Raw genomic sequence first — 15,765 nt, 5'->3', positions numbered from 1 at the left:
TAGACAGGGTCCCCATGTAATAACTGTATTACGTCTATAAGAACTGCAAGCATACATAGAAAAACCCCAAATCAAGGGGCTAACCAAAGCAAAAACACAAGAGAAATTTGAATGTAAGGTACCTAAACCAAGGAGCAACATGAAACTCAACCCAACTCTAGTTAGATTAATATTAATATAAATTAGTAGTATAGTATATAGTACAGTATAAATTATAGTAGATTAATATAAACAAAGGCTTATACATATTTATATATATATAAAGGCTTATATATATTTATATATATATTTACAGGCTTATATATATTTACAAAGGCTTATATATATTTACATATATATGTATATATTTACATATATGTGTGTATATATACATATATATTTACATATACAGTAGATTAATATAAACAAAGGCTTATACATATTTATATATGTATATAAAGGATTATATTGGAGAAGGCAATGGCACCCCACTCCAGTACTCTTGCCTGGAAAATCCCATGGACAGAGGAGCCTGGTGGGCTGCAGACCATGGGGTCGCAAAGAGTCGGACACGACTGAGCAACTTCACTTTCACTTTTCCTTTCATGCATTGGAGAAGGAAATGGCAACCCACTCCAGTGTTCTTGCCTGGAGAATCCCAGGGATGGGGGAGCCTGGTGGGCCGCTGTCTATGGGGTCGCACAGAGTCGGACACGACTGAAGCGACTTAGCAGCAGCAGCAGCAAAGGATTATATATATTTATATATATATATATATATATATATATATTTACAGGCTTATATATATTTACAAAGGCTTGTATATATTTACATATATATGTATATATTTACATATATATATATATTAATATATGTAAATATATTTACATATATAGTAGATTAAACAAAGGCTTATACATATTTATATATATAAAGGCTTATATATTTATATATATTTACAAAGACATATATATTTACACATATATATGTTTATATTTACATATATACATATATGTAAATATATTTACATATATAGTAGATTAATATAAACAAAGGCTTATACATATTTATATATATATAAAGGCTTATATATATTGATATAAGGCTTATATATATTATGACAAAGGCTTATATACCTCTTTTTTACTACCTGATACAAGAAAGAAAAAAAAAAGAGACGCCAGAGAAAGAAAAGAGACAATCTGAAGAGACAAAGCAAGCATCAGAACAAGATACATATATAATGGATACTGGAATTATCAGATAATTTAAAATAGCTATTATTAACATGTTAAGGGCACTAATGAAAAAAGTTATCTAAGCAGAGAAATTGAAACTTGGAAGAAAGTTAAATGAAATGCTATAAATGGTTGTCATTATCAATTGCCTATGGACACATCATGGACAAAAATATGTGTGAAATTGAATCATTCCAGCACGAGAAGATAGATTATAGACACATCCCAAGAGGAAAAAAAGGAGACAGTTAGTTACTGCTGGCTGCTAGGTAAGGAGCCATCAGTACCACCCTCCCTGAAATCTGGTCAATTGCTTAAATTATTATTAAATAATAATAGATAGATAAATTAGATAGAAATTAGAAAATAATTTTTTTTATTTACATTTTCCCTTACTCTGAGCATGATCAGTTCTGTAATTGATGAAATGACAATCTTGATTTAAGTGTAATTACATAAAGAAAGTCTTCCCAGGTGGTGCTAGTGGTGGAGAACCCGCCTGCCAATGCAGAAGACATAAGAGACGCAGGTTCGATCCCTGGATTGGGAAGATTCCCTGGAGAAGGGAATGGCAACTCACTCCAGTATTCTTGCCTGGAGACCATGGACAGAGGAGCCTGGTGGGCAACAGTCCATAGGGTTACAAAGGGTTGGACATGACTGAAGCAACTTACCATGCATTCACGCACTATAAATAAAAATGCCAGTTAGAGGGGTTCTTTTATTTTTGAAAAATTATACAAATATAGTACGGCTTCATTTTCAGCTTCTATTGCCATTTTTGACATTTGAAGATATAAATGTTAAGTAAAGCATGATGTATCATGATTCTCTCAGGTCTCCTTAATAACTGGGATCACACTAATAACAAGGGCTGGTGGCCACTGAAATGAGGCTCACCAGAACAGGAAAAGGGATCCCTGATTTGATTCCTCTGGAAACATTAGGCAGTACATCTTTGGTACCAATTAGAAGTGCCTTTACTGTTTGGGCTCGGACTGGGGCTATTCTCAGAGTGACGTAACTCATATTGGAGGCCTTGTTTTAACAACCAGCAGGCAATGTTAATGTGAAAGGCAGTTAACCTCTGTGCACCTATAGTAATTAAACTGCAAAATCAGAATAATAAATCAGACTTCACAAAGTTGTCATGAATGTTAAATGAGTATTTACACCAAAATGCTTGGTTGGATAACCATCAATCAGCTTATGAAATTAAAGCAACACTATTATTTTGCATAGGTTAATTTTATTACTTGGCATAAAGAGAATAGTTTGCAAAGAAGCCCAATGCCCTACCTTCATTTCAAATTCCAGTTCAGAGGCTCATTTTATTGTTGATTGCAGAGACGACTACACATATCTTATTAGAACTTTCTGGAAGTAGTTCAGTGAATTTCACTTGAGTTTCAAATCTAGGTGGGTGATATTGAGGAGGTCACTTAAGTCATTTAATTTATTCAAATGAAAAGGTGAGAACTGGGCCAGGTAAACTTGGAAGTCCTTCCCAGGATTGATTCTTACAGTCGCATGATCCCATAAAGCACCTTGACTGTAAAATGTCATCTCTCCATTTGCTTTATTTCAGTTCTGACTTTAGATCGCCCCATGCCAGCTGTTTCTATAAGCTCAAGGAAGGGAAGGAGAGGATCATGGGAAGAACAAGCCTGTCAGAGGCGGGGAATCCCACTGCTTCCAAGAGCTTTATTCCTTGTTGCTACCCTCAATCAGCTAAACTGGTCTCTCCATTGTCCTGAACCTGAGAGTAAAGAATTTTAGTAACAATGTAAAAAGACAGTAGTGAGTTGGCAGGATTGTTCAGAAAGGGGCATCTGTTGAAAAGCAAGGAAGATATATGTCAAGGTATATTAATAGAAATAGAATAGAAATAGAATTAATAGAAATAGATGTGCAGGGCAAAGAAACAGACATAGCTGCGGAAGTATGAGATGATTTGCAGAATTGCAACTCCTGGCAAAGGTGGGGTGCCTGCAACACAGTGGTACTTTGATCAAGAAGCCTTAAGGTTTCTCTGTGCCTCAGACATCATTACCTTCACCTTTGGACAAAATAATACAAAAGGGAGACCTGCATGAGAATAAGAGAACCGGCCCTGAAGAGCAGAGCCTCTTGTTATATGGCTGATCCTACATCGGAGGAGTCTGAAAATCATGTCAAGGATGAGGTCACAAAGCAAAAAAAAAAAAAAAAAACCAATGTTTTTTATAGACTTTTATTTTCAATAATATAAAATTATTAACTTGAGCTTACACATGGCCAGGGCTTCCCAGGTGGCGCAAGTAGTAAGGAACTCGTCTGCCAATGCAGGAGACTCAGCAGACTCTGGTTCGATCCCTGGGTATGGAAAATCCCCTGGAGAAAGAAATGGCAAACCACTCCAGTATTCTTGTCTGGGAAATTCCCTGGACAGAGGAGCCTGGAGGGCTACAGTCCATGGCGTCGCAAAGAGTCAGGCAAAACTGAGCAACTTCACACGTACACACGTGGCCAAGAGGAGACTTGCTCTTTCCTGCTCTAGCTTCACGGCCACATGTGTGCAGCGAATCACGTCTCTGCATTACCCGTGATCCTGTCTACTGTGACCAGCAGCCTCCACCCGGAGGAACCCTGGGCTGAGAATGTGAGAAGGCTCAGCGTCATGGTGAGCCAGTGTACTGTCTGAAAGGACCCAAGTGGTCCTGACATAGATTTCTTCCTAGCATCGCAGTCAGCCCTGGACAGGAGATGCTGAGCATGCCGAAATATAACTTTATTTTTCTAAAACTAAGCTCAACTAGCCCTAGACCCCAAGTTTTGCAAAGGGCCAAACCCAAACCAAAATAAAATTCTCCTTACTTGACAATTAATGTTAACTCAGCCCCTTTCCAATTCAAAACAATCTCTTTTCATCCTTAACAATTAGTTCTAATGACTAAGTCAAATTTAAGGCTGTAACTTGATTGGTTACAGATTTTCTCAGTTCCCTCTTCTTAAGCTGGACTCTTGGTATGGAAAATATATTATTATTATATATTACATATATTATATATTATTATATATATTATAATATATATGAGTGAAGTCACTCAGTCGTGTCTGATCTTTGCGACCCCATGGGCTGTAGCCTACCAGGCTCCTCTGTCCATGGGATTTTCCAGGCAATAGTCCTGGAGTGGATTGCCATTTCCTTCTCCAATAATATATATATATATATATTATTCTTGGGGAACTCAATCACTGCACCTGTATAATTACCCTGCCTTGGCTTATACTAATGATGGCCATTCCCTTAACCTGGTTCCCAGCTTAAAGCCTTTACATGCATAAATTAAAAATAAATTCGATTGGGGAGGAGCCAAGATGGCAGAGGAGTAGGACGGGGAGAACACTTTCTCCCCCACAAATTCATCAAAAGAGCATTTAAACGTCGAGTAAATTCCACAAAACAACTTCTGAATGCCGGCAGAGGACATCAGGCACCCAGAAAAGCAACCCAACTTTTCGAAAGGAGGTAGGAAAAAATATAAAAGACAAAAAAAAAAGAGACAAAAGAGGGAGGGACGGAGTTCCGTCCCGGGAAGGGAGTCTTAAAAAGAGAGAAGTTTCCAAACACCAGGAAACCTTCTCACTGCCGAATCTGTGCCGAGCTTTGGAAGCACAGAGGGCAACATAACAGGGAGAAAAAATGAACAATTAAAACTCGCAGATTGCGAGCCCTACGGTAACTCCCCCAGCGGAGAAGCAGCGCAGACGCCTGCACATGCCATTAGCAAGCGGGGGCTGGGCAGGGAGGAGCGGCGCGGGCTGCATCGCTCAGAGTAAGAATCTGGCCTGAATACCCTGAGCACTATCTGAGCGAAATAATTTGGGCTAGCAAACCAGACTGTGGGATAGCTGCCACGCGAAAAGCCAGCCCCAACCTAAGATACCGCCAGGCCCGCGCATGGAACAAAGAGAGATAGCCAGCTGCAGACCTTCCCCCTCTGGTAACAGGCAGCCAGAGCCAGAAGGGGACAATCGCAGCCCGAGAGAGACATTATCTATAAAACTGTAAGCAGGCTTCTTTGCTAACTAAAACTGCTTGGGGGTCTGGACGGTAAACATCTGCCTGAGAAGGTGCGCCGGTTTTACACCCAGATAACTGAGTGGCGGGGAGGCGATAAGTCGCAGCATTGGCGTTCGCCAAACACCTCATCACCTGAGCTGCTCGGACCTGGGAAGAGCACAAAACGCAGGCCCAACTGAGTCTGTGCCCCTGAGGGCTACCCGAGTGCCTGAACCTGAGCGGCTTGGACCTGGGAGGTACATGCAGCCCAGGGCCGGCCTCGGATTGTTCTCGGCGGAACAACCTAGAGCCTGAGCAGTGTGGGCAGGGAGGCTACACGCGCCGTGAGTGGGGGCAGACCCAGTGTGGCTGAGGCTCTGCGAGCCCACGCCAGTGTTATTTGTTTGCAGCATCCCTCCCTCCCTCCTCACACAGCGCGACTGAACAAGTGAGCCTAAAAAAAAAAAAAAAGTTTCCCCCACCGTCCCCTTTGTGTCAGGGCGGAAGCCAGACACTGAAGAGACCAGCAAACAGAAGTTATAACAGAGGGAAATGCCTTGGAAGCTATGGGCAATAGATTAAAACCCCGTGGTTACTACGGGCTACATAGGAAGGGGCCTATAGATCTTGAGTAATATAAGTCGGACCAAGGAACTAGCCAAAAATGAACTGAACCCACTATACGACAAAACCAGAGAAAGTCCTAGATATATTTTTACTATTTTTACGATCATTCTTTCTTTCTTTTTTTTTTAATTAAAAAAAATTTTTTAAGTCCTCTATTGTTCCTTTAATTTTCACTTTTATAACCTATTACTTTGCAAAAAAAAAAAAAAGACCCTATTTTTTTCTTCTTCAGCAAACTTCATATATATATATTTTATAATTTTTTGACCTTTTTTTTTTTTTCTTTAACATTGTATTTTTGAAATTCCAAACTCTACTCTAGTTTTTTAATTTTAGCTTTTTGGTATATGTTACCAATTTTGTACCTACAGGTTTTTTTTTATAATTTCTGTGACTTTTTTTTTTTTTCTGTTTCATTCTCTTCTTCTTTTATATAACATTGTATATCTGAAATTCCAAACTCTACTCTAGATTTTTAATTTATGCTTTTTGGTATTTGATATCAAATTTGTACCTGTATTTTCTTTATAATTTTTGCGACATTGTTTTTGTTTGTTTGTTTTCTCTCTTTATGTTTCTTCTTCCTTTTTTTTAACATTGTATTTTTGAAATTCCAAACTCTACTCTAGATTTTTAATTTTTGCTTTTTGGTATTAGTTATCAATTTTGTACCTGTATTTTCTTTATAATTTTCGCGACCTTGTTTGTTTTTCTTTGTTCGTTTTTTCTTTCTTTTCCTTCTTCTTTTCTTTAACATCGTATTTTTGAAATTCCAAACTCTACTCTAGATTTTTAATTTTTGCTTTTATGTATTTGTTACCAATTTTGTACCTTTAAGAACCCAATGTTCAGGACCCATTTTTCACTACGGAGCGAGATTACTGGCTTGACTGCTCTCTTTCCCTTTGGACTCTCCTTTTTCTCCACCAGGTCGCCTGTGTCTCCTCCCTAACCCCTCTCTACTCTACCCAACTCTGTGAGTTTATGTGTATTCCAGATGGTGGAGAACACTTAGGGAACTGATTACTGGCTGGATCTGTCTCCCTCCTTTTCGTTCCCCCCTTTTATCCCTCTGGCCACCTCTGTCTCCTTCCTCCTTCTTCTCTTCTCTGTGTAACTCCGTGAACATCTCTGAGTGGTCCAGTTGTGGAGTGCACATAAGGAAGTGACAACTGGCTAGCCCACTCTCTCCACTATTGATTCCACCTCATCTCATTTGGGTCACCTCTAACTCCCTCCTCCCTCTTCTCTTCTCCATGTAACGCTGTGAACCTCTCTGAGTGACCCTCACAGTAGAGAAACTTTTCATCTTTAACGTAGATGTTTTATCAATGGTGCTGTATAGAAGGAGAAGTTTTGAAACTACTGTAAAAATAAGACCGATAACTGGAAGCAGGAGGCTTAAGTCCAAACCCTGACTCCAGGGAACTCCTGACTCCAAGGAACATTAATTGACAGGAGCTCATCAAACGCCTCCAAACCGACACTGAAACCAAGCACTAAACAAGGGCCAACAAGTTCCAGGGCAAGACATACCAAGCAAATTCTCCAGCAACAAAGGAGCACAGCCCTGAGCTTCAAGATACAAGCTACCCAAAGTCACCCCAAAACCATAGACATCTCATAACTCATTACTGGACACCCACCAGAACACCGACACAAGCTTCCCTAACCAGGAAACCTTGACAAGCCACCTGTACAAACCCACAAACAGCGAGGAAAAGCCACAATAAAGAGAACTCCACAAACTGCCAGAATATAGAAAGGACACCCCAAACTCAGCAATTTAAACAAGATGAAGAGACAGAGGAATACTCAGCAGATAAAGGAACAGGATAAAAGCCCACCAAACCAAACAAAAGAGGAAGAGATAGGGAATCTACCTGATAAAGAATTCCAAATAATGATAGTGAAATTGATCCAAAATCTTGAAATCAAAATGGAATCACAGATAAATAACTTGGAGACTAAGATTGAGAAGATGCAAGAAAGGTTTAACAAGGACCTAGAAGAAATAAAAGAGAGTCAATATAAAATGAATAATGCAATAAATGAAATTAAAAACACTCTGGAGGCAACAAATAGTAGAATAACAGAGGCAGAAGATAGGATTAGTGAATTAGAAGATAGAATGGTAGAAATAAATGAATCAGAGAGGATAAAAGAAAAACGAATTAAAAGAAATGAGGACAATCTCAGAGACCTCCAGGACAATATTAAACGCTACAACATTCGAATCATAGGGGTCCCAGAAGAAGAAGACAAAAAGAAAGACCATGAGAAAATACTTGAGGAGATAATAGTTGAAAACTTCCCTAAAATGGGGAAGGAAATAATCACCCAAGTCCAAGAAACCCAGAGAGTCCCAAACAGGATAAACCCAAGGCGAAACACCCCAAGACACATATTAATCAAATTAACAAAGATCAAACACAAAGAACAAATATTAAAAGCAGCAAGGGAAAAACAACAAATAACACACAAGGGAATTCCCATAAGGATAACAGCTGATCTTTCAATAGAAACTCTTCAAGCCAGGAGGGAATGGCAAGACATACTTAAAATGATGAAAGAAAATAACCTACAGCCCAGATTATTGTACCCAGCAAGGATTTCATTCAAGTATGAAGGAGAAATCAAAAGCTTTTCAGACAAGCAAAAGCTGAGAGAATTCTGCACCACCAAACCAGCTCTCCAACAAATACTAAAGGATATTCTCTAGACAGGAAACACAAAAACGGTGTATAAGTTCGAACCCAAAACAATAAAGTAAATGGCAACGGGATCATACTTATCAGTAATTACCTTAAATGTAAATGGGTTGAATGCCCCAACCAAAAGACAAAGACTGGCTGAATGGATACAAAAACAAGACCCCTACATATGTTGTCTACAAGAGACCCACCTCAAAACAGGGGACACATACAGACTGAAAGTGAAGGGCTGGAAAAAGATTTTCCATGCAAATAGGGACCAAAAGAAAGCAGGAGTAGCAATACTCATATCAGATAAAATAGACTTTAAAACAAAGGCTGTGAAGAGAGACAAAGAAGGTCACTACATAATGATCAAAGGATCAATCCAAGAAGAAGATATAACAATTATAAATATATATGCACCCAACACGGGAGCACCACAATATGTAAGACAAATGCTAACAAGTATGAAAGGAGAAATTAACAATAACACAATAATAGTGGGAGACTTTAATACCCCACTCACACCTATAGATAGATCAACTAAACAGAAAATTAACAAGGAAACACAAACTTTAAATGATACAATAGACCAGTTAGACCTAATTGATATCTATAGGACATTCATCCCAAAACAATGAACTTCACCTTTTTCTCAAGCGCACATGGAACCTTCTCCAGGATAGATCACATCCTGGGCCATAAAGCTAGCCTTGGTAAATTCAAAAAAATAGAAATCATTCCAAGCATCTTTTCTGACCACAATGCAGTAAGATTAGATCTCAATTACAGGAGAAAAACGATTAAAAATTCCAACATATGGAGGCTGAACAACACGCTGCTGAATAACCAACAAATCACAGAAGAAATCAAAAAAGAAATCAAAATTTGCATAGAAACGAATGAAAATGAAAACACAACAACCCAAAACCTGTGGGATACTGTAAAAGCAGTCCTAAGGGGAAAGTTCATAGCAATGCAGGCACACCTCAAGAAACAAGAAAAAAGTCAAATAAATAACCTAACTCTACACCTAAAGCAACTAGAAAAGGAAGAAATGAAGAACCCCAGGGTTAGTAGAAGGAAAGAAATCTTAAAAATTAGAGCAGAAATAAATGCAAAAGAAACAAAGGAGACCATAGCAAAAATCAACAAAACCAAAAGCTGGTTCTTTGAAAGGATAAATAAAATTGACAAACCATTAGCCAGACTCATCAAGAAACAAAGGGAGAAAAATCAAATCAATAAAATTAGAAATGAAAATGGAGAGATCACAACAGACAACACAGAAATACAAAGGATCATAAGAGACTACTATCAACAATTATATGCCAATAAAATGGACAACGTGGAAGAAATGGACAAATTCTTAGAAAAGTACAACTTTACAAAACTCGACCAGGAAGAAATAGAAAATCTTAACAGACCCATCACAAGCACGGAAATTGAAACTGTAATCAAAAATCTTCCAGCAAACAAAAGCCCAGGTCCAGATGGCTTCACAGCTGAATTCTACCAAAAATTTAGAGAAGAGCTAACACCTATCCTGCTCAAACTCTTCCAGAAAATTGCAGAGGAAGGTAAACTTCCAAACTCATTCTATGAGGCCACCATCACCCTAATACCAAAACCTGACCAAGATCCCACAAAAAAAGAAAACTACAGGCCAATATCACTGATGAACATAGATGCAAAAATCCTTAACAAAATTCTAGCAACCAGAATCCAGCAACACATTAAAAAGATCATACACCATGACCAAGTGGGCTTTATCCCAGGGATGCAAGGATTCTTCAATATCCACAAATCAATCAATGTAATACACCACATTAACAAATTGAAAAATAAAAACCATATGATTATCTCAATAGATGCAGAGAAAGCCTTTGACAAAATTCAACACCCATTTATGATAAAAACTCTCCAGAAAGCAGGAATAGAAGGAACATTCCTCAACATAATAAAAGCTATATATGACAAACCCACAGCAAACATTATCCTCAATGGTGAAAAATTGAAAGCATTTCCTCTAAAGTCAGGAACAAGACAAGGGTGCCCACTTTCACCATTACTATTCAACATAGTTTTGGAAGTTTTGGCCACAGCAATCAGAGAAGAAAAGGAAATAAAAGGAATCCAAATTGGAAAAGAAGAAGTAAAACTCTCACTATTTGCAGATGACATGATCCTCTACATAGAAAACCCTAAAGACTCCACCAGAAAATTACTAGAACTAATCAATGACTATAGTAAAGTTGCAGGGTATAAAATCAACACACAGAAATCCCTTGCATTCCTATACACTAATAATGAGAAAACAGAAAGAGAAATTAAAGAAACAATTCCGTTCACCATTGCAACAGAAAGAATAAAATACTTAGGAATATATCTACCTAAAGAAACTGAAGACCTATATATAGAAAACTATAAAACACTGGTGAAAGAAATCAAAGAGGACACTAATAGATGGAGAAACATACCATGTTCATGGATTGGAAGAATCAATATAGTGAAAATGAGTATACTACCCAAAGCAATCTATAGATTCAATGCAATCCCTATCAGGCTACCAACAGTATTCTTCACAGAGCTAGAACAAATAATTTCACAATTTGTATGGAAATACAAAAAACCTCGAATAGCCAAAGCGATCTTGAGAAAGAAGAATGGAACTGGAGGAATCAACCTACCTGACTTCAGGCTCTACTACAAAGCCACAGTTATCAAGACAGTATGGTACTGGCACAAAGACAGAAATATTGATCAGTGGAATAAAACAGAAAGCCCAGAGATAAATCCATGCACATATGGACACCTTATCTTTGACAAAGGAGGCAAGAATATACAATGGATTAAAGACAATCTCTTTAACAAGTGGTGCTGGGAAAACTGGTCAACCACTTGTAAAAGAATGAAACTAGAACACTTTCTAACACCATACACAAAAATAAACTCAAAATGGATTAAAGATCTAAACATAAGACCAGAAACTATAAAACTCCTAGAGGAGAACATAGGCAAAACACTCTCTGACATACATCACAGCAGGATCCTCTATGACCCACCTCCCAGAATATCAGAAATAAAAGCAAAAATAAACAAATGGGACCTAATTAACCTTAAAAGCTTCTGCACATCAAAGGAAACTATCAGCAAAGTGAAAAGACAGCCTTCAGAATGGGAGAAAATAATAGCAAATGAAGCAACTGACAAACAACTAATCTCAAAAATATACAAGCAACTCCTCCAGCTCAACTCCAGAAAAATAAATGACCCAATCAAAAAATGGGTCAAAGAACTAAATAGACATTTCTCCAAAGAAGACATACAGATGGCTAACAAACACATGAAAAAATGCTCGACATCACTCATTATCAGAGAAATGCAAATCAAGACCACTATGAGGTACCAATTCACACCAGTCAGAACGGCTGCGATCCAAAAGTCTACAAATAATAAATGTTGGAGAGGGTGTGGAGGAAAGGGAACCCTCTTACACTGTTGGTGGGAATGCAAACTAGTCCAGCCACTATGGAGAACAGTGTGGAGATTCCTTAAAAAACTGGAAATGGAACTGCCTTATGATCCAGCAATCCCACTGCTGGGCATACACACTGAGGAAACCAGAAGGGAAAGAGACACGTATACCCCAATGTTCATCGCAGCACTGTTTATAATAGCCAGGACATGGAAGCAACCTAGATGTCCATTGGCAGATGAATGGATAAGAAAGCTGTGGTACATATACACAATGGAGTATTACTCAGCCATTAAAAAGAATACATTTGAATCAGTTCTAATGAGGTGGATGAAACTGGAGCCTATAATACAGAGTGAAGTAAGCCAGAAGGAAAAACACCAATACAGTATACTAACGCATATATATGGAATTTAGAAAGATGATAACAATAACCCTGTGTACGAGACAGCAAAAGTGACGCCTATGTATGGAACAGTCTTATGGACTCTGTGGGAGAGGGAGAGGGTGGGAAGATTTGGGAGAATGGCATTGAAACATGTAAAATATCATGTATGAAACGAGATGCCAGTCCAGGTTCAACGCACGATACTGGATGCTTGGGGCTAGTGCACTGGGACGACCCAGAGGGATGGTATGGGGAAGGAGGAGGGAGGAGGGTTCAGGATGGGGAGCACATGTATACCTGTGATGGATTCATTTTGATGTTTGGCAAAACTAATACAATTATGTAAAGTTTAAAAATAAAATAAAATTTAAAAAAAATAAAATAAATTCGATTATATTTTTTAAATTGTTGATATTTATATACACAATGCTTATTGACCTATACTAGAATAAAGTCATACTTTTTCATGAGTATCCCAGGGATTAAGAGAGGAAGCATAAGGTAGAAAGAAATGAGAGAGAGCCTGAAGTGAAAAGAGGCAGAAACCCTCTTTCTGTCATTTCTATATGCACCTTAATTTATTACACCATCATCCTACTCATAACATTTTTCTTGGTACAAATTTTCCACCTCAGTGAGTAACCTTATACATATATCTGTTCATACATGCAAGTATTTCTGTAGGATAAATTACTAGCAGGGAATCACTGGGGAAAAGGGCAAATACATTTAGAATCTTAATAGATAAAGCCGACTTTCCATCCAAATAGGTTATACCAATTCAGATTCCCACAGCAGCACAAGAACACCCATCCTTCCCAGTGCTATACATCGTTTTAAAATATTATGCAAGTAAAATGAGTTTTATGCTCAGTTCCATTTGTTTCTTATCAAGGTTGAACATTTTTTCAGCCATTTATTGGCACTTTGTAGTCCACCAGCTGTGAATTGTCTGCCCATGGTGTTCACATTTTTTATTCAGCTATTTGTCTTCTTCTTATTAATCTATAAGAATTGTTTGCTCTGAGTATTAATATTTTGTCTATGCTTTTTGTTGTTAGTAAAAAAAAATCCCAGTAATTTGCCTTTTATTTATGATGTTTTTGTCATCTAAAAGTTTTGAGTTTCTGTATGGTAAAATCTTTCTGTCTTTTCTTTATGAAATTTGGTTTTTAATTTTTTCTGAAGAAAGTCTTCTTAGTATTTGAAGTACTTAAAGCAAAAATAGTCCTTCTAGAATTTTTAAAGCAAAACTATCCCTTCTAAAAGAATATTAGTTTCTAGAATTGCTATTGTTGTCTGCTTACTTATTTTTCTTTTTTTTAATTTTTATTATTATTTTTTTTCACTTTACAATATTGTATTGTATACATGTGTACATCAACATGCATCTGCCACAGGTGTACACGTGTTCCCAATCCTGAACCCCCCTCCTACTTCCCTCCCCATACCATCCCTCTGGGTCATCCCAGTGCACCAGCCCCAAGCTTCCTGTAGGAATATCATGAAATCAATCTAGATTATTTTTGCCTGTGGTATGGGTAATTTTTTCAGATAGATAACCAATTGTTCCCAAAATATTTATATCAATCCATTATTTTTCTTCTAAGACAAAATGCTATTCTTGACAACAAAATCCCAGAGACCTATAGGTTTGTTTCAGGGCATCATTCAAGAAATTTTAGCAGTTTGAAAGGGTCCAGAAATTCAGTGGAATAAAACTAAAGACATATATCAATTACATTATTTTATTTTTTACTGAAGTATAGTAGACCCTGATGTTGGGAAAGATTGAGGGCAAGAGCAGAAGGAGATGGTTGAATGGCATCACCAACTCAACAGACGAGAGTTTGAACAAATTGCAGGAGATAGTGAAGGACGGGGAAACCTGGAATGCAAAAGTTCATAGGGTCTCAAAGAGTCAGACACGACTTAGCAACAGAAAAACAGCAAGTTAATTTGCAATATTATATTGGTTTCAAGTGTACAACGTCGTGAGTCATCTTTTTTTTTAGAATCTCTTTTATTTAAAGTTATTACGGAGGGCGCAGGGGCTGCTGGGAAGATGGCGGGGGTGGGCCTGGCGGCCATGGCTCCATGGGTGACTTGTCGCAGGTGGGGCTTGGTGGCAGTCACTTTCAGCTTCCACCATGGTCTCAGCACGTAAAAAAATAAATAAATAAATAAAGTTATTACGAAATAATGGTGATATTTCCCTGTGCTATACAGTATATCCTTATCGCTTATTTAAGCAATTACTTTATTCCACAACAGTACTAAAAACCAAACATAAGTGCTTCATCTCCTGGAATTGTTGTTTTTTTTTTTTTTTTCCCCTCTGACTAAATAAATTAAACATCTCTTGGATAACTTAGACCAGCCATAAAAGAGGCAGATTTCCTACAGACAATTCAGCTGAGGTGTCCCAGTGACATAAGATTCCCAGATTGAACCTGCAACAGAGGAACATGTAGACAGATACTTGAAAGGCTGTTGAAATATCTGCATTGAGTTTAGTAGGATCAGAAAGCCTCTTCTCACTCAGGCAGGCTGGAGACCACATTTCATTGGCTGAACAGGCATGCATGCATGCTCAGTCACTCAGGTGTCTGACCCTTTGCGACCCCACGGGCTGTAGCCCACCAGGTTCCTTTGTCCATGAGATAATCCAGATAATCCAAGAATACTGGAGCACGTTGCCATTCCCTTCTCCAAGGGATCTTCCCAACCCCAGAATCAAACCCATGTCTCTTATTTTCCTGCATTGGAAGGCAGGTTATCACTAGTGCCACCTGGGAAGCCCCAAAGAAGCATATTTGAGAGTTTAATTTTCACCTCCTAGGTCTGCAGGTATGTGCTGAGACTGTCCTGCTGACACCACTTTTCAAAATGGAAACTTTCTAAGCCAATGTTTTCAGATACAGCTCCTCTAAACAGAGAACTGTGTTGACTGGGCTGTGACCTCCTGTGTCATCCAAGGCAAGGGGTTCTTTGACAAACACAAATCAACATACCATTGGAAATATACCCTTTGGAAAAGCAAAAGCCAACCTCCAGTCAAGACATGTGCAGTCAGCATGCGTTACTGGAAAAGAGAGAGTAAATTCATTTCTTTATTTACCACCTACTGAGTCAGGCTTAAAGAGAGTCCTGGATTAACAAGCACTCAATGGCCAACAGAGGGTTTTTATGTTGCAAGATAAACATGCTGTTTTTCAGGTTATAGCATGTTCAGGATATCCGCTCAGTTCAAGGAACTTGCCCAGGGAGGATTTGCAGCTTCCTGGTGACTCAGGGGACCACACCAATATGCT

The 15,765-nt window shown here is 38.2% G+C and overlaps 1 long non-coding RNA gene across 2 annotated transcripts in view; it reads right to left on the bottom strand.

Moving 5' to 3' along the window:
• Positions 1–15,765, bottom strand: part of LOC147349774 (uncharacterized) — a 77,261-nt gene that overhangs the window by 42,629 nt on the left and 18,867 nt on the right. Inside the window, exon 2 of one of the 2 annotated variants that reach the window (XR_015150144.1) lies at positions 14,456–14,606. The exons of the other annotated variant lie outside the window; for it this stretch is intronic. This is a non-coding gene — a long non-coding RNA (uncharacterized LOC147349774). Of the gene's footprint in view, positions 1–14,455; positions 14,607–15,765 lie in introns of those variants that run through there. 2 annotated transcript variants of the gene reach the window in all.

The sequence above is a fragment of the Bos grunniens genome, chromosome 21 (assembly GCF_055505025.1).
Source record: "Bos grunniens cultivar Pamir isolate PY7600 chromosome 21, Bosgru_T2T1.0, whole genome shotgun sequence".
Lineage (NCBI taxonomy): Eukaryota > Metazoa > Chordata > Mammalia > Artiodactyla > Bovidae > Bos > Bos grunniens.
This window is presented reverse-complemented; position numbering and strand designations above follow the sequence as displayed.